The following is a 22,591-nucleotide window of genomic DNA, read 5'->3' as shown; positions in this document are numbered from 1 at the left end:
TTCATTTGACTATCCCATTATGACTGTGTGCGTCTCTTTAAGCCTTTTCTCTTAGTGGTTACCTCCCAGTTAGTGTTTTTATGTAGTGCTGAGTCCGATTTCTAAATGAATTTTTATCATTGAAATGATCTTTCACTACAACTTATTACAAATTATCTTTACAGTGTTTTCATCACCATTTTGTTTTTTCCCCGGGCGGTTGCTGTGGCCCCTGAAGTTACCTGGCTGACGTCTTCAATGAGCCACTACACGTGTGTGACGATGTCCATGTGTGTGGGTGTCATGGAATCCCCCATCTTTGTGTGTGTATTTGTTGTGCTATGAAGACTTCCCAGTTCTGACTTCTGCTTCCTTTTCTCTGGCTATGATTTTTGGGATTTAGATTCAGGTTATTGATATTTCACAGGATGGATTTTCAGTTTTGGCTTCCTGCTTGTTTACATTTCCTTTCCTGGTCGTCCATTGTTACAGGCGTCCATTGTCAGTCACATGACTTGTTGTCTTTTCTCAAAGCAAGTCCTCTGCCAGCGATGACAGATGACTTCTCCCAAATTGTAATGGAGTGACCTCATTCCCCACTTCCTAGGAATCGCACTCCTAATGACTTAGACTTCAGTGTTATTTCCTAAATCAGTGCAAATCTCCAGCACCTGGAAAGTCCAAGGATGACACCCACTAGTCAATCTAATAAGAAGGAAACACCGAAAAACTGTGAACGTGAGGTGAGCCGTTAAACAAGCAGGAGACGCACCGGACATCAGAGATGGAGCAGCAAGTCGAGACCTTTAGCCGAAAGGAGGAATTCAATGATCCTGAATAATTCAAAATGAAACTGACTGACAAGTCCTGACAGGGAGTCGGTGAACGGTGCGGCGATTACCGGAGCAGTGGACCGTGGCACTTACCGATGCCCCCTGTGGTTAATTGCATAACGTGATATCCTGACACGTTTTTCGTCTTTTGGACGCACTTGGCCCGGCTTGGGTGGGCAGTCCCCCTTTTTTCTTAGTTGAAGGTTGAGATTTTTTTGCAAAAATTAAAATCATTTAAAAGATATTATTTAAAAAATATTGCTCCCAATATGTATTTTCAAATATGTTACTTTAAAGTTAAATACAATATACAGTATTATAGATTCTTGCAGTAGAATGAAATATATTGCAAACTATTCATTTTTAAATATTTGTATGTTTGTGAATTTTGCAATATATTTCCAAAATACAGTGGACTCATAAGAAATAATGGAAATGCCCTTAATGTGTTCCGAACCTCCCACAGCAACACTTACTTAACCTTTTCATAATAAAAAAGGGTTGTATAATGTGCATAATTTACCAAAACACCAATAATTTTTCTAATGTATTAACCAAAAAGTTATAAAAAGTGCCTAGCCTACCAGAAACAACAATTTCATACTGTAGTCACCATTTAAGTTGACATCTTTGGGCTGTAGGAAGGGAGGAGGAGGAGAATGAAATGGAAGGTGGTTATTGTTTGGAAGACATTTCCTTATACAAATCTTTTGTTTGTAAAATTGTCGAGATGGTGGATTTCGACATGCTGTACATATTAGCGAGATCGGTCACACGAATGCCACTCTCATATTTCCTCACAATTTCCTTCTTTTCTTCGATTGTGATCGCTTTCTTTACCTTCATTACCTTCTCTTCCTTCCTTAGCAATTATCAAAATAAATTATATAAATCACTGCACTGACTGAAATTACGTCCACAAACACATGTATCTGGGCTCCGACTGACGCTTACAAACGCTCTCGGCTGTTTGTTTAAAATCACACAAGCAGATACACGTGACCGCATTCAGGTCGTGACGCAAGACGTTGGTCGTAATTCAAAACAAAAATTTTGGCTGTAAACCAAGTTGTTCGCATGTCAGGCCGGTTGTATATCAAGGGGCGACTGTATAATAATCTACTTCTATAATAGTAGGAATAAAATACAATAAAGCATCTCTCTCTCTTTTTATATATACTGTATATATATATATACTAGCAAAATACCCGCGCTTCGCAGCGGAGAAGTAGTGTGTTAAAGAGGTTATGAAAAAGTAAAGGAAACATTTTAAAAATAACGTAACATGATTGTCAATGTAATTGTGTTGTCATTGTTATGAGTGTTGCTGTCATATATATATACATATACACATATACACACACATATACACACATATACAGATATATTATATATACATATACACATATACACACACATATACACACATATACAGATATATTATATATACATATACACATATATTTTTTATATATATATTTTTTATATATATATATTATATATATATATATATATATATATATATATATATATATATATATATATATATATATATATAAATATATATACACATACATACATACATACATACATATACACACATAGATGCACTTACAATAACATAGAAATCAATATAAACATTAACATCATTATCATATGAGAATATGAAGTAATATATAAGAAGCACATTTCATATAAATATAAATTATTAAACAGTAAAATCTTCTTCTGTAATTTGCTACCGTGGCTTTTCGTTGGTCTGTCCAGGATTTTAAATCACCTGTAGCTTGGAAACCGTTTCACCTATTGACTTGAAATCTGGTACACATATAGTACGTCACGTCTGCTATCCGCTTTATGGGTGATGATTGTATTACTCTTTTTATGTTTATTTTATTTTAGAATCAACTCCTATCTGCGCACACCAGGGCGGCCGTGGGCAGATGCGTATGGTGTATTCACTCCATGTTATCGTGCATTGCGCTGTCACTGGTATTTTGATAAAAGAATTTGAACAATATATAAGAAGCGTATAAATTATTAAACAGTAAAACATTAACATTTAAGAAGTACAGTTACATTGAGTACTACTGCAGTGCCTTCGGGTATACCTCATTTTTTCTTTGCCCATTACATGCTTAAATGTATACATTTTTTGGTGTACCTACCCGAGAACACGCGACATATAACCGACCGTGGGAGAAGCATGGATTTTAAACACGCGTTGAGTTCATCTGCTGGTCTCCCTCGTGGAATAACTGGTAATGTTTGACTAAAATCTACAGCGAGTAAAACGACATTACCTCATTTTTTTTTTTACGATCTCTGAGATCTTGCTTTTTTCGGTTCAAGGCTTCATAAGCTCTTTTATGTTCCATGGTGTACTTAATAAGTACTAATTATCCCAAACCATCATCTTTGAATGTTGCAAGACTTTCGCCTTGTATGTAGATCGGGGTAATTACATTCATTGCATTCCTAGTCTGAATCACAATCTGATTGTATGGGTGGTTACCTGGCACTGTAGGGTTGCCACCCGTCCTTTAAAATACGGAATTGTGCCGCGTTTGAGAATGAAATTGCGCGTCCCGTTTTGAATCAATACTGGACGGGATTTATCCCGTATTTTTTTATCATTTTTTTTTTAAAGCAGCGTCTCATGCAAATCATCCCACACGCATTTTATGAAGATGCCTCCTTTCCTACTTTTGATTGGGTAATACTTGATGTCATCGTTAGTTTGATTGGTGTTTTTAACTGTCCAGTGAGGAGGGCGTGTCTTTTAAGTACAGTCTGCAAAGTGTTGGCACTGAGATGTGGCGTCAGCGCCATAGTTGAAGCCCATAACGTTGCGGTCAGCAAGTCGGCTAACATCCGCCATGTGCCGTCTTTCAGTTGCGAGAAGCAGATCATAGAATGGTTGAAACTGTTGCCCCTAACGTTGCGCCACGGCGTGTGGTTCGTTTATACCTCGTGTGTTCTCATTAAACTTTTATCTCGCGAATATGTTATTGCAATCCGCAGCGGGAGCGTTTCTATAAACTTAATTTAAACTTACATTTTACACCGTGCTTTCTTTCCCTTATGAACATGCTTGTATGCTTAACTCGCTCCGTTCTCAATTGTTTAATTAATTTTTTGCTCTTAGCTCCCTCCATTTCCCCCTACTTCGTTCTTTTATCTCGCGAATATGTTATTGCAATCCTTAACGGGAGCGTTTCAATAAACTGATTGAAAATAGTTTTGCATTTACCTTTTTAGTAAAAGGCGAGCTTTTAAGCCTGAGAAATCACCCCGTAAATGCACACGTTTAATTGCACATGTGTTAATATGTATGGTTACACAGTATTAAAAGACAGTGAACAACGTCAGTTACCTTTGTTCCCGCGTTTGATAAAAGGTGAGCTTTTAAGCCTGAGAAATCACCCCGTAAATGCACACGTTTAATTGCACATGTGTTAATATGTATGCTTACACAGTATTAAAAGACAGTCAAAAATTAACGTCATTTACCTTCGTTCCCGTGTGTGACTCGTGCTGTAAATCTCTTCCTTGTTTTTAGTTCACGTGATTAGGTAGGAGGCGTGATGACGCGATACGTGACTCCGCCTCCTCCATTACAGTGTATGGACAAAAAATATGTTCCAGTTATGACCATTACGCTTTGAATTTCGAAATGAAACCTGCCTAACTTTTGTAAGTAAGCTGTAAGGAATGAGCCTGCCAAATTTCAGCCTTCCACCTACACGGGAAGTTGGAGAATTAGTGATGAGTGAGTCAGTCAGTCAGTGAGTCAGTCAGTCAGTCAGTGAGGGCTTTGCCTTTTATTATTATATATATATATATATATATATATATATATATATATATATATATATATATATAAAAAATCCAACATCTGTCTGTCTGTCTGTCCCTCTGCTTTTCACGAGAGAACTTCTAAACGGATTTAGATCTGTTTGTTTTTCTAGAATTTGCTTGAACATTCCAGTTGATTTTGTGAAATCTTTCAGCGTGCTAAGTATTATAGTTCAGTTGCGGCAACGATTTCTTCACGTGAATCTGAGAGAGTGGCTGAGGGGAGGAGAAGGTGGGATCTCAGAAGTAGGGAGCTGGGCGGGGGGGGGCTGCCTTACTCTCCCTCCGTTCGAGTCGCTCGACTTTTTGCCACATGTTGGAGCGCACCTTACCACCACTTAGCTGACGATACCCGTTTGGTCAGCAGACATTATCATCTACAGACTGTTAAGGAGTAACGTTTGACGTTTTTGAGAGAGCTACGTGTGTTTTAGAGGGTCGCTGCTGATTGATATCACGTGTTTTTCTCCCCACACGGGGGACGCTCCCCCTCAGAGCTGAACACAATCAGACACAGCGGTAACGTCTATTGATTTTTAAAGTTTGTCCTGTTTTCACTGTTACGTGGGAGTAGCCGCGGGGGACAGCTAGTATATTATAACATATTTTAGATATACTGTCCATTTTTGTTATAATGTACTATACCAGATAGATCAGAGGATTTAGATATCTCAATATATTTCAGTATATAATTGTTTGTTTTTATTCTCTACATTCGACAGTATGTGTTCTCATGTCTAGAAGCTAAGGTTGAAGAGATTTACCGTACATGTCACACAGCGGTAGAACTGTAACCTTCTTAACAATTTTCCCTGCTGATCGTCAAAGACCTTGAGATTGCGGCCCGTGTTTTCGTGTTGTATCCTCTGTGTGTGCCAATAAACACAAACCATCAATGAACTTTCAGAAACTTAGAATCGAAAGCAAAGTACATTCCACATCTTCTACATAAATATGCTTGTTGAAATATATTAAGGGAAATGTTTGTTTGATCATATTGTAAATATAAGCTTAAAAACAGATATTTGACATTATATGGCGAGATATGTCCACGTATTTTTTTCAGATATATTCCAATATATTTCATTTCTGGAGGTAAACTCGGCTTTGAGTCCAATTTGATTTGCAATTTTCTGCATTTTATCTCCACTGAGATATTCAATACATGTAAACTTTTGAAAGTAGAACCTGTTACTGACGGAACAGAATATGTACATTTTAAATACAGAATTCAAAAACTTCCAAAGCAGATTTTTTTGGCCGTCTCACTGTTTTTCTTATTGCTCAGATTCATCTCCTGTTAGTTTTTTCTAATTGTAGATAACATGTATTTTTGCACTAATTGAGATTTGTAGAAGCAGAGCCATCACCATGCAGGTCTGAACCCCACTCACAGCGCCAGATGTCAGAGTTAAATCACAGAGCCAGTTCGGGATGAGAAGAATACCGTTGTTGATGAGCCACTCGGTACATGGAAAGATACGACTGACTTACCGATGCTGGTAACACTTCTTAAATACGCCGGTCAATTACAGAAGAACGCTATTAGTTTCAGTTCTCATGTCTCGTTTCTGATAATCAGGACCCTTGGAGTCAGGATTCTCCTACATGAGATGGCACTGGTTCTCCTATCCACACATGTCCTTGCAGGGAAGTTGCAGCGGGACTGGGTCACAGATCAGGAGGCTTTAATTAAAATGCTCTCTAAGGGCACTAAAGGCAAATGCTAATAGTCATTCAGTATTATCGATATATAATGAATTTGTGAAAGTCATATTTACCAGTAAGAATGAACTTTCACACTCTCAGTGATTAGCATCTCACCACTACGAAGCTCAAAGGGAACTGCGAGATCCGATTTGTTGGACCCAGCCAGGTTATGGTGAAGCTGACGTATGCAAGGCTGGAATCTCGCAGTCAGCGCACACAAAGAATTTTATGTTTCTGTTACGTGTTCATTTTTTTTTCCAGCGAAAAATACATTTTTATTGTGTGTTTTGCATTTAATTATTACATTAAAAGAACACCCTGATTTTATAAAGACGTCGAGAGCAAAGTTGGCTATTGTCACTGTGGCACTCAACAATTTCATGAATCCCCCCGCTGTCCTCCATCATCTTCCCCTCTGCTAGGGCCGCCATCAGCCCCTCTGACCAAGTGTCCCACCTTATGTCCGATCCTTCCAGCTTCATGTCTTTTCGTTGGGGTAATCAGGCCCTTTCGTTCCCTCCCTTCACACTTTTTCAGACTCACTAACCCCGTGTGGGACTTCATTTTAAATCTGCCTTGATATCAGCCTGGAGTGACCACGCTTGGCCAAAGCAGCCCCTCAGTTCCCTGCCACTTCTGTTGGTCGGCCGGCTGTCAGTGTCAATGGAAGGCTGATCACAAGATGAGCGTTTTTGAATCTTAATATTTCTTTACATAAACACTTGTAGGAAAATAAATGTGAGAAGGTGGTCCCCGGTCCAGAATCCTTTGAGAGCCACTGGCCTAAATGGCCTTGGGTCTCATTCTGAAAGCCCGGTCTGTCCCAAAAGACACTTTGGCACCCACGTTGACCACAAAGTTGGCAGCCCATTCGCCGAGGTTTCCTGGACCCTTGGACTTTGTCTTTCCATCTGACTGTGGACCCTCCAGAGGTTTACTTTCCCCACTGATGCTATCGACTGAGTTTTTCTTTTTCTGTCCACAGTTCAGCAACACGTGAATGGCCAGATACTCTGCCAGGCCCCATTTACAGAATGTTGATCCATTTTGAACCATGTTGCCTTCTTGTCTGTTTCCTCACATCCGTGTCTTTACGTCATTAGTCATTTCTGTCTACCGGAGAACTTGTCACAACGCTCAGTGACTGCACTCAGTGAAAGGTGCCATACACAAATAAACTGAATAGGTGTCACACTCTACTTGTCACGCTCAAAATGATAACATGGAAATCCTGGACAACTTAAAGGAGTGAGAAAAATTGAAAAGAGAACTGTCAGGACCAGCAGGGAGGATTTCAGCGACATCAGAGAATCCACTAACAACTAGAGGACTATGTAAACTGTGACATACTAGAGACGGGTTGGGGCAAATGGATCCTCACCAGGCCGGGAGGCCTTGACAATCAAAGGGTGGAATGAGTTTGTCTTCTGGAGCACAATAAGTGGCAGCAACTGTCTGGTGGGCCTTTGGTGTAAACACCCACAGGGCTGCACGGCAGTCGTAGTTCTGTATGGGAGCCACCAGGGGGAGCTGGCAGGAGATGATGTACCCAGTTTAGGAGGCACTGCCTGGCCCAAGAGGGCTTCCTGAATGCAACATGGTAGCACTGGAATTACTCTCGGGTCCAGCATAAAGGAGACTGCTCCACATCTCCTGGTGCAGCTGATGTTGTGTATGAAGGAAGAACAAAGCTTACTGGGAGAAGTGGAGGGGAAAAGATCAAGGAAAAGTTTATTGTAACAAATAGTGGTGAAGAAAAGTAAGATTACCTGTAAAGGCTATCATGTTAATAAAAAGCCTTTACTTGGACCAGAAATTGTGTGTGGAGTTTAGGGTGCTGCTGTGCCCCCTACTGGACACAATTGGTAAACTGGTGGAAAACAAAATCATAAAATACCAGGAAAACATTTCTTTTTCCAAGCTAACCCAAGATGGTCCTTCCTTTTTTTGAAACACCAACGTTTTGACTCCAAATTGCACGGGTTTACAAAGATCACTAGAGTGAAAACTTAAGATTAGGAAACGAAGTGAATGAGCAGGATATAATAACCCAAAAAATAAAACTGAAAGGGGCAAAAAGACACAATGTAAGCAGAAGAAGAGCTGGGGCACCAATGTCACCGACTTCCTGGTCCTTTGCCCATCATTCTGCACATCCTGGTGACGTCAGAACAGGCAGCGCCCATAAACAACACAGAACAGAATGACAGTAAGCGAGATGGAGAAAAGCAAACGTCAGATAGGAATTCCTTCAGTTGAAAAAACAAAAAAACAACTCCGCCGAAAAGAAAGAAATCTATTCTATTCTAAAGAAATTAATAAAACACACACACCAACCCTAAATCATCCCACACCGACTTTAGTGCCTCTCGAGCCCTGCAGAGAAACTCTTTCCCTCTGTCTGTGCCCCCTCTTCATGCCCTGAAGTAACTCATTTTAGGGTTTACTTCACCCATTCTGTCACCAAACCCTAACCCGTTACAGCACATTGTTTTATGGCGACTGAAGGGGACAAGCCTACGGTATAACGTATAACAATCCTTAAGTTTTGAAATATCGATAAAAGACTGAGAGATGGCGAGAGTTAGAGAGCTCCAGCCAGGGACCGTATTAAAGTTTTGTGCAGAATGTCCCCCGGTTTTGAGTGTCGTTCCTGTTCTCTTTCTGGGTGAATCTGTACAGCACATTGAGCCCCCCGGTGGAGTGACAGGTCTCTTGTTGTTTGTCGCACCTCCCATCCCAAAGTGTTTTACAGACCTGACTTCAGAGTTAACATGGGAGCCATGGCTGCTGAGGAGACTTGCATGGGACGATTTGTGGAGTTGTTGAAGGGAGCGCAGCAAACTAACTTAACTTCACCTGGAGAGTGCCCTCTGTCTTAGCAACTGGACCACAATGCCCGGGCACGTGTGCCAACAACATACCTGTACAATGTGCCCACATCTCCAAACTGGTCCTGCCCTGACTGCTTGTGACTGGGAGAGGAACTGGCGTCCCAGCTTCTGGGACAGGCCGCAGATCCATTAAGAGACATTGGAATCAATTACAATCATATAAATAGTGTTAAGAAATACCTTTAAAAAGTGAGGGCTGTTTACGATTGACATAAACATTATGAGTGCGCATTTGAACACTCAGGTGTCTTGTGCTTCACATCAGTGTGAGAAAAAAAAAGAAGTGGGCTTGGGGTCACAAAAGTGGTCAGCGTGCAGAAGCGGGAAGCAAAAGCACAAGACAGGCACGTGAGCTCAACGAACACACAAGTGACCAGCCCTGAAACTCCCAGGAGGGTCTCGAACTGGACTTAAGGATTAGCCCTCTTGTCAGGGAAGCACGGGAGCCAGCAGAAGGAAATAAATACAAAATATTCATAACCACCTTTGAGTGATTATACCAGACAAACGTGTAGAGCACACATTCTGTAAAGCGACTACAGGGGATCCGTAATCCACAGTTGTTGTGCAATTAATGTTTTTAATTATCCCCAAAGACATCTGGATTGTATTGGCTTCCCAGGGGAAAGTGGTGGCTGTTTGTGTGTTTTTGAAGAGGAGTTTAACTCTGCTCGGCAAAACAAACAGAGGATGTCGTTAAACAAACAGAAATGAAAAGCCTACAACTTCTACCAGCGAGCTGCGTGAAACTACATGAAAAAAAAATGGAGCAAAAGTCCAGAAGTCAATGTGGCCGGAACCTTCTAGAAAAAGAGAGAAAGGCAAAGTGAGAGAGACAGGGACAGATGCACAAATCTGAAAGGCGCTATATAACGATAGATAGATAGATAGATAGATAGATAGATAGATAGATAGATAGATAGATAGATAGATAGATAGATAGATAGATAGATAGATAGATAGATATGAATGATGCTACTGAAGATAAGTAGAGATATAAAGTAGCTCTGATTACATTCTGCTCCTTATAATAAAATTTTACACATACATTATTGTAAGCAACACAAACTGTTAGACACCCTGTTTCCAACAACACTAGTTATAATCTCACAGGCAACTAACGGACTATATAATGGAACTCAGACAGAAGGTTAGATGTCAAAGGTGCTATATAAGGTGGGCAGGGAGATATGAACGGTCCTGTGTAAGGTAGATTGATAGATATGGAAATGGATATATAAAAAAAATAGAGACATAGAAATTAGTGCTAATTATATTCTGCTCTGTTTAATAAAATGCTAAATTCAAGTAAGTATAAGGGACAAAATGTTACTAAATCTGTTCTTGGAGAATATTAACTAAATGTCACTAGATAGAGAACAAATGCACAATATATAAAAGAACTCTGTAAGACAGATAATAGATAAAGTATTGTAAAGGAAAAAATATTATCAGATCTCTTTTCCAACAGTACTAGTACGATAAATCTCATCTCTATAGACATTAAATACACTATATAGTATATAAAGGAACTCTTAATTTAAGATATATAGATAGATATTTAGCGTAGTTGGCAGGATTAGATGATAAATAAAAATAGAAAGTATACTTAGAATATTATCAGTATATATGTGGACAAATTGTTGGTACCCCTCCATGAAAAAAGAAAAATATATATTAATATACATAAAGTATATATAAAGTACATAGATAGATAGATAGATAGATAGATAGATAGATAGATAGATAGATAGATAGATAGATAGATAGATAGATAGATAGATAGATAGATAGATAGATAGATAGATAGATGTGAAAAACAATATATATTGTTAGCTAAATAAAAATGGCATTGTGTATCAGATAGAAAGAATAAAAAAGTTCCAATTAATTTGTGTTCCTTATGATATCATATATAGCGCTGCTGCCTTGCAGTAAGGAGACCAGGGTTTGCTTCCCGGGTCCTCCCTGCGTGGAGTTTGCATGTTCTCCCCGTGTCTGCATGGGTTTCTTCCCACAGTCCAAAGACTTGCAGGTTGGCAATTCTAAATTGGCCCTGGTGTGTGCTTGGTGTGTGGGTGTGTGTGTGTGTGTCTTGCAGTGGGTTGGCACCCTGCCTGGGATTGGTTCCTGCTTTGTTCTCTCTTCTGGCTAGGATTGGCTCCAGCAGACCCCCGTGACCCTGTGTTCGGATTCAGCGGGTTGGAAAATGGATGGATGGATGATATCATATAAATTTTCTATAATGCCTTTCCCAGCAATATTAGTTATAATTTCAATTGTAAGTAACCTCGATCATATACTGTAGGGATAGCACTTAGTAGAAAAGAAAAGGCACTATATTGTATTTTGCTATGTAGATAGATATGAAAGTCACTATATGATAGATAGATAGATAGATAGATAGATAGATAGATAGATAGATAGATAGATAGATAGATAGATAGATAGATAGATAGATAGATAGATAGAAAGGCGCTTTATAAGAGATATCAAATTCTGAACTTTGCTTAATCACGCGCACCTAGTCCTGTCAGTTTCTCACTTCTTCATTTTCGTTTCATTTTAAAAGACAGAAGTCAAGAAAGAAAGGTCGGAAGTTTCTGAAGTTCCTTTGAGAACCTGACACCCCTCAAACACAAAGCCGCCACTTGTAGTGGCTCTCGGGTTTATTATTATTATTTTTTTTGTATTTATTTCTACGCCGACGTATTTTTTTTTTCGTTTTCCGAGGCCCTTCCAAGTCGCCCTCCTGAAACGCTGCTCTTGGACGCCCATTTTAACGTCCAGGACGGCGCATTAAAGTGGAAACGAGAAGCTGCGCAGTCCCGGCAGCCTGAAAGAGGAGATGACTTCCGAACGAGGAGTCGCCGTGAAGCGCGGAAAGCGAAAAGTTGAAGTCGACTTTAGGCGAAAAGAAGTTTCTGATTTCCGTTTGAATTTTCATTTACTGCACGCCGAAATAAAGAATTAGCTCGAGGATATCATAAAGATATTTATACACTCGGTGATCTGGGAAAGATTTGCCTAAATTATAAAATAAAATAAATAAGCGTGTAAATGAATGGTTTATAAAAGTGCAGTTAATAATAATCCGAAACACGTCGTCATTTACTATTTTTTCTACAGATTTTAATAAATTCATGCTAATAGATTTTGTATTTAAAGAAAATACATTATTATTATTATTATTATTATTGTTGTTGTTGTTGTTGTGTTTATTTCCGTACTGACTGCATTACTAGATCATCGTTTTCGCCATCATTCTGACTTTGCTGTGCTCTCCAGTATTCCAGAACTTCACTCGCGAGTGCCTTTGCTGCTCTGTCGGCCCCCCAACTCCATGTTTTGTTAACCTTCTCTATGAACTCGTGCTCCGTGTTTCTATTACCTGTCGAATGTCTGCGCCAACTTGTTGCCAAGCGCGTTTAATTTCACGTTTAAACTGATTTTTTTTTTTGTCAAATCGGGAATCCCAATCAAGGTGGCGATGCCAATTGACAGCACGTATGAATTATTGAAGGCCGATCCATCTGGAATTTTTTGCGATAAGAGGTGTCCAGTGTTAATAAACAGGCTTCCTCTACACCTCGGCTCCGTCTTCCTTTTCTAAACAATCTTCCTTTAATGCCGTAATATGTTTTTCCATTTACTCAACAATCTCGCCTTTGGGGGTGATGCCGCCTGATGGCTCGCGTTTCAAAATAAGTCGGACACCTGTTTTGGAAAAGAAATGCCTGACACTAAAGTTCTGACTTCCTTCTAATTTTTTCGTCCTCGAAAACACTTCTTTGCGACATGGAAACTGCCGCCTGCATGACTCCGCTTTCCTTTTTGGCAGTCTGTACTCTGCTGAAAGAAAAACGGCAAAAATAAGAAAGGCATTAAGAATCAGAACGTTCATGTATTCATTTATTTATTTAACTTCGGTGACCATGGGGTTATTATTTATTTATGTTGTACAGAACATAACTGAATCAGAACGAGACTGAATCAAAAATGCTTAAAAAAAAGTATAGATTGGCTTATTTTATAATCATTCAATAAACGAGTTTGGGAAAAGTAGCAGGAATACAGAATTAAAAACTAAGTTAAGCTGCTACCGGGCACGTGAAACTGGTCATAAAAAGGCTTACGAGGGACGGGATGCTCGGTTTCAATCGGCTGCTAACGAGCTGGAACGACGGCTTGTCACCCGAGCTTAGTGGACGGACGCGGATGCGTTTGCTTCTTCGGGTTTCCGGTGGGATTGGAAATAAAACAGAAAGCGACGAGCACCGCGACGGAGGAAGTTATTCTGAAAGAAAATAAATGGAATGATATTGTGCGTGATAATAATAATAATAATAATAATAATAATAATAATAATAATGATAATAATAATAATGTGTTTGTTATATTTAAGAACTGCAGGGAGAATCAAAGATGACAGATCCTGTGGTCCTGTTGGGGTGGTCATCACGTCTTCCATGGGGGTAGATGGGCTGCAAAATAACCCTTCTTATACAAATGAACAGAAAATGAACAGCACAAGGCACGTACTTTACATGTACTGACAATAAATCAAAGATCGGTGTGGAGTTCATTCCGTGTTAGAAACACGGCAGTTATAATCCGGCCACAGGTGAGGTTGTGCAACATGAAGGCCGACTACCTTCATTTCGGACTCGTTACAAAATAAATAAGTAAAGAAATGACAACAAAGAAGTTGAGTTAAGCGAACACATCGGGACTCCACAACAATCACTACACACAGTCGGGGGAAACGTAACCAAAAGAAGCCAAAGTGCCGTCACTGAAGTGAAGAGCCGTGACAGGCGCTCGCTGTCAAAGCCGCACACGCACTTGTAGTCAACGACTTCGTTTCCTTACCTTAAAGCGACACGAGCGTCTTCTATTGGCTCTTTCTGTTCCTGCTTAAAAGGTCACCACTACAAACAGCTGACATTTTGCAGACTCTCTACCTTCAAGTACGAGGCGTGGTCACCGCAGGTACCGACATCGCGCTCTCTTCTGTTTTGATGCTGGAGGGCTCGTCCCGCCCGCAACAGAAATTACTGGTCGAAAGCGCACTTCCCTTTTCGTTAATTTACTTTTCTTTACAAATTAAAATAATAAAGAGGGGGGGACCGTGTGTGTGTGTGTGTGTGTGAGTGTGAGTGTGTGTGTGCAGGCCTGGGGGAGGGGGTATTGTTGGCGAACCACCAAAGCTGAAGTGTCGAGAGATTTAATTAAAAGTAGGTAACAAAGTAGGCGCTCATATTCCATAATTATAACAAATAGCTGAAGAGTGCGCTCGGGCTCCGGCAGTGCAATTTTCAACAGAAGGTGCCGTAACGAGAACAACAACAACAACAACAACAACAACAACAACAACAACAATAATAATAATAATAACAATAATAATAATAATACATAGCCCTGTATCCAGAAAATAAAAATAAAAAACGGCCCGTGAGAATGACTGTATGGATACAAATACAACTAATAATCATCGACGCGCACATCCGTGACGCTTTCCATTGGACGTACGCCGCGTCGCTCCTCTTGTGCTGACACAGTAAAGTGTCAAATAATACGAGTTTTGGGTGTCTCGGTGTTACACACCCAATTCTTTTTATGTTAATATTCTGATGCTCTCTATCAATATGTCCGAAATGAAACCTCATCAGTTTCGCCATTGAGCGACTCCTGCTCGTCCAACGGAATGAGCCTCGCATTCCAACTTAAAGAAAACAAAACGAGCCGCTGTGTTCACAAGATCTGCTTAAACGTCCCTACAATTTAATTTAAAATTTGGATAGAAATATTTATTTCTGCTACTCACAGAAGTACTCATCTTTCTCTCTCACAGTTGTAAATATATAGAATGAACAAGGAAGTAACGTTCAAAGCACATTTCAAGATTTCTATTTAAACTGTTAACGAATAAACGGAGAGCCTACACGTCACGTAAGGTTTGCTTAGTTAAAATATGAGGACATGAGACATAACTGCCCGTCTTCGAGTGGAGTCTTTTGGAAAAACGTCGTTTGGTTTGATCAGCAGATGTACACGAGCGACCTTAACAGAAGCCTCACGCCGACCAGGAGTGCTCGAGTCTCGGGCCACTCAGCGTGAGCTGCACCGGGGAAGGCAGTTTTAGGAAAAGAGGCGGGCATTTAATTTAATTTTAATTCTCCAACGTACACTGCACTAGTATATAAAACACATATATGAAAAGAACTACGCTTGTAGGGGCCTAATACTTAAGAGTTCACACACTTTCAAGGTTATTAGTTTGCTAAGCTGTCGGATATCGGAATACATTTTTACAAATCTGAACGAGACACACAGACTGTGTGGTACTTCAAACTGGAAAATGTGCTAAATGTGCGCGTCTGCCGTGACAGCAGCAGGTCTCTTTAACATCAATGGCCAGTCCTTTTGGATAATTAAAATCTATCTATCTATCTATCTATCTATCTATCTATCTATCTATCTATCTATCTATCTATCTATCTATCTATCTATCTATCTATCTATCTATCTATCTATCTATCATTTTACAAATTTCTATTATTCTGTCTGTTATATACAGCCTTTCACGTCTATCTTTTTTCTAATATAGTGCCTTTTATGCCTGTTTATCTTATACAGCACATTTCCTATTATGGAGACCCTTTTATATGTTTATTTCTATTTCTATTATATAGTGTCATAATATCTGTTTATGATTTATTACCTTTTAGCATCTTTATTATTACTCTGTTAAAGTGTGTTACTGATAACTGCTTTTCTATTTCTCTCTTATCTATAGTGTGTTTCCTCTCAATCTATATTCACACATTACTTTTTATATCCATAAACTTAATTCATATGGTGTATTTCATATCTATCTATTTTAAATAGTGCCTTTCATATCCTGCATGCACTATATGTACAATATTTGCATTTTATTGTGCTTTTCGCATTAATTATATAGTGCCCTCCATGGCCATGTAATGACATGTATCACTAGGGTTATTATTGGGACTGCTAAAAAAGAAATTATAATAAAGGATCCCAAGCTAATCAAATCAGCATCATATTTTCTTTCTTTCTTTCTTTCTTTCTTTCTTTCTTTCTTTCTTTCTTTCTTTCTTTCTTTCTTTCTTGCTATATCATTTTTTACATTTATTAATTTATAATGTACTTCACATTTATCTATCATGTGATATAATTCCTTCACATCTATCTATCTATCTATCTATCTATCTATCTATCTATCTATCTATCTATCTATCTATTATATAGTTCCTTCATGGCCAACTAAAACATTTCTGTCTAGGGTTATAACAGACATTCCTGAAAAAACATTGTATAAAATTTCTTCTTATAACAAAATTTTATTACAAGGATCCCTTTCTTTCTTTCTTTCTTTCTTTCTTTCTTTCTTTCTTTCTTTCTTTCTTTCTTTCTTTCTTTCTTTCTTTCTTTCTTTCTCATCTATTGATTCAGAGTTTATTTCAGATCTATCTATCTATCTATCTATCTATCTATCTATCTATCTATCTATCTATCTATCTATCTATCTATCTATCTATCTATCTATCTATCTAATATAGTGCCTTTTCTTTTAATTTATCTATGGTAATAAATTTATGCACCGCACTGCTTAGATTACAAGGCACGGTGCCTTTCAGAACAATTCACCTGAACAAACACTCCATATCAAAGTATGCTTGTTTATTATTATTATTATTATTATTACTATTATTATTATTATTATTCGGTTGCCGCCCCCGTTTTACGCTCAGCTGTCTGTCCCGCCTGTCCCCATCCAAGTTTTCTCTCGTTTCCTTTCGCCAGTTTTCGCCTCCCCTTGCATTTCTTCTGTGGCCCGCGTCCGTCCGCCTGTCATCGCACATGCAGTTTACATGAAGAAGTCATATCTGAGGAGGACGATTCTTTTCGGATGAGGTGACATTCCCCGCTCTGACCTTGTATTATAATTTCTAGTTGGTTGTATTTTACGGACTCGTCGCTTTGCTCTGAATTTAACTTTTTTCGTTGAAGAGGTTTATCTGTTCGTCTTTCTTTAACGCGTAAATGTGCATCAATTGCAAAAGAGAAAAGAAAACGAATTCAAAGAGAAAGAGAAAATCGGCGATGATAAAAGATAAAGACCAAACAATGATAGACAAGACAGGTTCATTTGGTGAGTTCTCGTAAAGCTCGTCTTAGATGCGGTGTCATCAGAACATTTCGGGGCTGTGACGGCTATCCAGAAGTCCCAGGGCGTTCCATTTACTGTCATAAACTGTGCTCAACAAAACACACGCACAAGAGTCGCGAGTGATTAAACCTCCAGCTGGGTCAGGACGGACCTCGGATGACGGCGCCCAACCCGCACCCCCCCAGTCCGGTCCAGTCCAGTTTAGTCCAGCTGGAGTTTCAGATTCTGAGGGCGTCCTCTCTTCCCATTTCACTGGACCCCTTTGGTGCACATTTACATATTCTTCAGTCTTAGCAAGGTTGGGTAAACTGGACATTTTCTATTGCACGGTTAGGTGGACGTAAACTAATCGATACGAAGGTACGAGACCGTTTTGTTTTTTTTTTTTGGTTTTTTTGCACACCTCCTGCGGAGACCCGAGGAGATGCTCTCGGCCTCTACCGACCGCACGCGCTACCTACGCCTTTCTCATTTTTTTTTCGGCAAACTTCAGCATTTTGTATCCCATTAAATCCTCAGGCCGCTTCTTATTGGTAGGTGGGATTGTTACATCACGATGATTATGACGCGCCGTCTTCCTGTTTCCTTCAGCCGAGTCTTAAAGTGAATCTTGTTGGTGGGAGAGCGCAGCAACTCAGCTGAGCCCCGCTCGCCTCTCCTCTCGCCGCCGAGACAGACAATTACAAGCCTCGGAAGGAGAGCGGCGCACAAGAGCCCTGCTCGGGTCGCGCATAGCGCTGCTGAGAAATTACAATATTCATCATCAGCGGCAGCGGCAGGCGGGCGGGCAGCCCCTCGCGCTCCTCTCTCTCTCTCTTCTCCATTTCAGGGGGAAAGAAGAAGCGGCGCACTTTTCTCTCATCCGCCGAGTAAGTAACCTTGTCCTTCGCTCTCGTGCTTTGTGAGCCTGCCCACCGGAGAAAGGGGCTATTTGTACTCTGATTTCTGCGCTTCGCTTGTCCGTTTTTGAAATGTAAAATGATGTTGGGAAGATCCGGTGGAGACGCGTTATTCTTCACCCTGCACGGATTGGACTGGCGAATAGATTTATTCCCGTAAAGTTACTGCTTGTATTCCCGTCTTTAGTTTCTTTCACTTTGATCAGTCCTCACCGCGGTGTGTCTTAGAAATAACGCCTGAAAAACGTCAGGAATGCCCCGATTGCCCGTCGCGCTCCCCTCTCATCCCAGCATATGTTCCCTTTGTCTTTTCTGTAGACTTTGTTTCATCTGGTCAGGTGAAGCATTTGCTTGTCATTTGCATGTTTACTTCTGTATTATTGTTTTCCCTCTTTGACTCCGGAGTCCAATCTGCTTACACTCTTCTTCTCTTTCTTTTCGGTGTCGCATGGATTTCAGTTGTGTGACTCTTATACTAATTGTGCTGAACGCGACTCAACGGCTTTTGTACTCCAAGTGGATGCGCTCGAAAGTTCGTAACGCAACTTTTTTTTTGCTAGACCCTCTTATGATTATAGTAACAGTTATTATTAATAACGACGTGGTTTGGTCTAAATTTGCAGGTGATTACCAATCTAATAAGGCAGCAATGGAAAAAAAGTGGATCGCGTGTTTGTTCCTTTACATGTTACGTCATATCGTGCAGTCAGTGCGCAATCTGGTCAAACCAAATAAAGTTAAATAAATAAATAAATAAAAGCTTTCATTTGCAAGCAGGGTATTTCGGTAAAAAACGCTCTCTCGTTAACTCGAAGCCCCTTTTTCCTCCCCGCTCTTCTTTCACATTACTCACACCTTTCTTTAAGTTTGAGGCAGCCCGTTTAAATGCCTCGTTACGGGAGTTAAGCGACCCCACTGCTGAGGGATCACCCGAAAATACAAGACGGAGGGATCAAAAAAAAAAAACAGGTCTTTGTAGCGCAGTGAAGAGGTTTGGAAGTTGGAGGCGCAGTGCGCATGCGTGCCGAGAGACAGGTGCGTGGTGTATGGACAGTGAGCGGGCGCGGGGGTGCGCACGCGCGTGCTCGCTGTGGCTCTGTCTGAAAAGACAGGTGCGTCTCACTTTCTTTAGATCTCGTTACCACGGAGGGGATTGTCAGCACGACTTCATGCCAGCCTGAGAGGTCTTGTATTTTCGGCCCCTCCTGACACAATTGTCACACATAAGGCGGCTCTTTCTTTTCCAGCTTATGTGCAGCCAGCTGAAGTTGATTTTTTTTTTTTTCTTTTATTGAGCGGAATGGCCGCTTTGTTCAATTCAAAGAGTTTTCCTCCCAGGTAGAGACCTGCATTACATGTTGACTTTGTTTTGTTGTCATTGTTTGTAGTGGGATTGTAATACTAATTTCACAAAATGAGAGAACAGAACGTGCCTTTAATTGTTCATTTTATGATTAGGACCTTAAAATCCAAAGAACGTCTAGTTTATTTTTTATAATGTACAACAGGTAGCACTTTTTAAACAGTTCAGGTAAATCAGTTACTTGCCGTGCAGTTCATTTACTGCTTTAAGACGTGGCTGTACATTTGTTTCGTAGACCAATATGATTTGATCCTTCATTTCTAGCAGCGTGTGATTGACTTCTCATTATTTTCAATGGCTGCTTGCTTGCTGCTCACAAACGGATTCAGATATTCTCGGTGTTAATGTTGGCCTTTCAGTGAAACTTAAAAATGAAGACGCGCTTGACAGAAATGAAAACGCACACCTGGTGGTACTTGTTGGATTGAAATGCTTGCCAGGGCAGGGCAGGTCCGTCTCCACTCTTCGCAATGCTGGCCCAGTGATGGCGCTTTACTGGGTGGTGTGGTTACTGGTCGCTCTGATGGACAAAGAAGCAGTTCATTCTGGGAAGGGCTATACGCCCAGTAAGGTGGACTCCAAATTCGTGGACAAACTCTTTACTATACCAGGCCGAATATACTGACGGATCCAGAAAGCCTGAACTGAGCTGCCATTATTGTAGGAAGTGAGAGTTCCGTTCACAAATCTGTTATCTGGCTATTTTAATAAATGGACACATCCTTAATTAAATAACGGTTCTCCTCTCTGGAACATTCACACGGGTGGATTCTTTGGGGATATTTGTGTGTAAACCCCCGCACTCCCCCCATACCCCGTGGGCACTCTGATTTGTACGAGGGCTGCGGCACCGGTCATTTTGTGCACCGGTTTTGTGAAGCTGGCCCATCCCGTGCGACATTGTTAGTTAATGGCGAGTCTTGATCTAGTTTGAGTGCTGAAGGTGCCACCCAGTTGTTGGGGCTTATTTGGGGTTCAGATTACGTCATCTCTACCAGTATACTAAATCACAGGCCACATTCCGGCGGTCTGTCACAGGTTTGTACCCCATGTCGTTATGCACAGCACACTCTCACAGGTAACGGTGCGGGATGTGTAGGCCCACGTAGAACCAATTAGGGTTCTTTGCGTGTGAATTTGGTTCTTTAGGCGTCCCTAATATGAGGTCTAAACAGAAATCTTTAACGTCTGGTCGGTGACCCGTCAGGTACAACAAATCAAGATACGCTGAACCGGGCCTTCTTAAATCCCGAGTCCATTTCACTTTTACAAATCTGTTGTCATCTAATTCCGGAATGTTTCTGGACCTAGTTATGGCCCTAAAGGCTCTTTCTGGAACCTTCTTGTGAGAGCCCCCCTTCCGAAGAAGCGCCCCGGCACCGCTGCCGTTGAGCCTGAGCAGGTGTGAAGCTTCCGTTTGCTTTTTACTTTCCCACATTTCCTCAGCCGCCTGCCACCGAAGGACCCGTTTTTGCGGATTGTCTTACAACAGACAGGAGGACTTTGTTTTGCTCGCGACCACCGTGCAGCTTGTATCTGTCGTGGAGTTTGCGGCGCAGCTCATTACAAAGTGCGCTGCATTGTTGATGTCGCTGATAAACACGCTAAAGAGATGATCGTTTATGAACGAAGCCCAATTAACGCTCATCGCTTCTTTGCCGCCTCACTAGAAGTCGTGCACGTCGCTTTTTTTTCATGGTCGTCAATTGTTCTCCAAATTCTGAATAATCCCCCTGTGCGAACTTCTAAATCCGACTCACAATACGGCATTTGTTACATTTTAGAGCCCTTCAAAGTTTTCAAACACTTCGGAGTTAACGGCGGCTGCACGGCGACAGGAAGGCTGACGGACCGCGTAGGCAGAAGATGAGGCAGAGAAAAAGGATTTAAACGAAACGGGCTGACAGCTCGAAACTTACACTTTACTCTCGTTGCTTTTTATCAAAAACAATAACAGAAAGCCATCACTTTTTTCCTTTGGCAGACGATGCAATTTTGGTCGGAATAGAGGGGCGTTTTGCCAGGCCTGTCACAGACGCTGTCCCGATGTTTTTACAGGTGACCCGAACTTGATGGCAGCAAATCCAGGAAGCTGGGCGGGCGAGCGAGTGAGTGAGGAGTTTAATATGCGGGAGACTGGGAATGGGCAACGGGGGGCTCAGATAAACACACAGCCGGGACCCCCCAGACGTGATCGCCGCACCAGCACGGCGCGTGAAAAGAGCTGGAAAGCCGCAGAACGCACCGGGAATTGCACTTCCTCGAAAAGTTATTGGTCCCGCATAGAGGAATAAAAAAATAAAAAAGATAAATAAATAAATAAAGGGCTCACTTTAACCCTCTGCCAACTGTCACTTTGTGTTGTTTACATTAATGGAGTCTGAAACCCAAAAAGGACGACGTCCGTGTCAAGCCAACTCGTTTTACTGACAGCATACAAGTAACGGCAGGCGAGAGTTCCAAACCGAATTGTGTGCAACACGTGCAGACGCAGCGGGGACTTTCGGTAGGAAATGTCACTTTGAAGTAAACAGCCAGCGCAGAGAAGCAGCACAGCACTTAGTGAATCGATTTAGAGAATTCAAATAAAGCAAAAGTGTTAGACACACTGGTCATAATTATGCTCTGAATCAGCAACACTCGGTTTTATTTTGATGTAGTGCTTCTCACTTCATTACATTCTCAAAATGAACAGTAAAAATAATAATAATAATAATTAAAAAGTCATCTGTCACAACATTAATCTCTGAGTAGTAAAGCGCCACCGCCGTGACACCGACGGGCGACTCTGTGAGCCCCTCATCTGCTCGCATGGCCGGCCGGCAGTGTGTCGTGGGAACGTCGGACATCCAGGATGA

The 22,591-nt window shown here is 40.9% G+C and overlaps 1 protein-coding gene and 1 long non-coding RNA gene across 2 annotated transcripts in view; one reads left to right on the top strand and one right to left on the bottom strand.

Moving 5' to 3' along the window:
* The window catches only part of LOC114665919 (uncharacterized), a 32,657-nt gene extending 16,100 nt beyond the window's left edge, over positions 1 to 16,557 (bottom strand). The window contains exon 1 of the long non-coding RNA XR_003718476.2: positions 14,147 to 16,557. This is a non-coding gene — a long non-coding RNA (uncharacterized LOC114665919). The remainder of the gene's footprint in view (positions 1 to 14,146) is intronic.
* Positions 16,558 to 17,993: 1,436 nt separating this feature from the next.
* Positions 17,994 to 22,591, top strand: part of prox1a (prospero homeobox 1a) — a 90,539-nt gene continuing 85,941 nt past the window's right edge. The window contains exon 1 of the mRNA XM_051919554.1: positions 17,994 to 18,340. The gene's annotated coding sequence lies outside the window, so the exon portion shown is untranslated. The remainder of the gene's footprint in view (positions 18,341 to 22,591) is intronic.

Source organism: Erpetoichthys calabaricus, chromosome 15, assembly GCF_900747795.2.
Source record: "Erpetoichthys calabaricus chromosome 15, fErpCal1.3, whole genome shotgun sequence".
Classification (NCBI taxonomy): Eukaryota; Metazoa; Chordata; class Cladistia; order Polypteriformes; family Polypteridae; genus Erpetoichthys; species Erpetoichthys calabaricus.
The sequence above is the reverse complement of the archived record's forward strand: the minus strand, read 5'-3'. Positions and strand labels throughout refer to the sequence as shown.